This window comes from Galeopterus variegatus, unplaced genomic scaffold, assembly GCF_000696425.1.
Source record: "Galeopterus variegatus unplaced genomic scaffold, G_variegatus-3.0.2 Scaffold196, whole genome shotgun sequence".
Lineage (NCBI taxonomy): Eukaryota > Metazoa > Chordata > Mammalia > Dermoptera > Cynocephalidae > Galeopterus > Galeopterus variegatus.
The window spans coordinates 607,907-609,968 of NW_007726307.1; the positions used below are offsets into that span (position 1 = coordinate 607,907).

The window sequence follows — 2,062 nt, forward strand, 5'->3', positions numbered from 1 at the left end:
GGCGCTCCCGCCGAGGGTTCGGATCCCATGTGGAGACCGGTTCCCGCTCACCGGTTGAGCGCGGTGCGGGCACGACACCGAGGGTTGCGATCCCGTTACCTGTCAGTAAAAAAAGACAAAAAAGGAAAAAAAAAAAAAGTACTACATGCATATGATAATTCAAACAGTATAGTAAAAGTCCTCTTCTTAACCCCTAGTTCTATCATCGAATGGAACTGCTTAAATTCTTTAAGTAGTTTTAAATTTGAGATATTGTAAGCATTTTGTCATATTTTCTTCATGTCTTTCTTAAACCTTTTTATTATAAAATAAAGTGCAGAAAACCATACAAAACAAATATGTAGCTTGATGAATGATTATAGGGAGGAACACCTTATAACCACCACCCAGGTCAAGAAAGAGAAATTTGCCAACTATTCAAAAGGCCCTCGATATTCCTCTTCCCTCCCCACAAAGTAATCACTACCCTGACTTTTAGTATGCAGTTTCTTGAATTTCTTCATAGTTTTGTCACCCAAGTGCATATCTCTAGGTACTATGCTTTAGTTCTGCCTTTTTAAAAATATTCTGTTTGTCTTATCAGTCTCTCTTAATCTATAGTTCTCTTCTCCATCTGTTTTCCTTGTGGTTTATCTGTTGAAGAACTTGAGCCACTTGTAGTGTAACCTATGGTCTGGATTTTATTCACTTAATACAATTTAGCATATTCCTTTGTCTTATGTATTTTTTTTTGGCAGCTGGTGGGTCCAGGGCTCCAACCCTCTGACCTCGGTGTTATCAATACCACACTCTAACTAGCTGAGCAACCTGCCAAACCTGTCTTCTGTGTTTCTTGCAAATTGATAGCTGTCTCTGGAGAGTTCAGACTTTTTTTCAGATTTGTTCCATCCCTTCAGCAGACTCGAAGTGATGATGTGTCCTTTCATTAGAAGGCACACAGTCATATCCAGTGTCTCTCCGTTTGTATTGCTCAGTGTCTAGATCTAGTCCTTTATGGCAGACTGCAAATTGCTCATCTAATTCTAGCATTTCTTTTTCATTTATTAGGTAGAATCTGTAAGGAGACACTTCCCCTCATCTACTATTTAGTTTCCCAGTGTTGCAGTTCATACAGGAAAGGCAGGGTAAATGCTTGATTTTTTTCCCTTTTATTTACTAAGAAACCAATTGGCTTTTTTTTTTTTTTTTAATCTTTACTTACAGATTTAAACATTTTATGTGTTTCATTTGTTCCTTGGCAGTTATTATCTTAATTGATACTCACATTCTTCCATTTTTAGCCAGTGGACAGTTCTTCAAATTAAGTTTCTGAATCTTTTTGACATGACCCTAGTCTCTCTTAGCTTCCTTGCTATCTTATGAAAAGACATTCCTGGCTCAACTTATGTATTCTCTGCCACAGACCTGGAATCAGCTATTTCTCTAAGAAGCCTTAGAGTCTTCTCATGGAAAATGGTATTTTAAGACCATAATGTGAGAAGTAGGAATGGTCATTGCTCTTTGGATGGGCAATTTATAGGCCTTTTTAGTTAAAGGAGCTAGGTATACATTATATGTAAAAAATGTATGAATTCGTACTATTACTTAATAGTATATTTGGGACTTTGTTTTTATATTATATCTATATTTAATTCCACATAAATAATCCTGGTTCTGAAGGACGCAGGGAATGACTGAATTAGAATATTCCTTAATTAGTCATTTGTTTATCTCATACCTCACACATAACAGTCTCAGAATAAAAATGCTCATATTACCACTTAGAATATGATTACTGAAAATAGTTTAAAAGATTTTTTTCTTTGCATATTCATTCTCCATTCTACCCCCATTTTTTGGTGTGCCATATAAATGTTGTCAGCACAAATAGCCATCACACAGTATACTTTCTCCCTTTTAACTTTATCTTAGTTCTACAGCTCACTATATATTGAACACTCACCATCATTGATGGATATCTCCAGTCTTTGGGTCATCCGAAGCTCATTTTCTAGTATTCTTCAGGACGGGCTTATGGGAATGAGTTCTTGCTTGTTGATAACAAGTTGTGCTTTTTTTTTTT

At 36.1% G+C, this 2,062-nt stretch overlaps 1 protein-coding gene across 1 annotated transcript in view; it reads left to right on the top strand.

Annotated features, from left to right (window-relative positions):
- Nucleotides 1–2,062, top strand: part of RPN1 (ribophorin I) — a 28,225-nt gene that overhangs the window by 13,541 nt on the left and 12,622 nt on the right. The gene's annotated exons all lie outside the window — the stretch shown is intronic.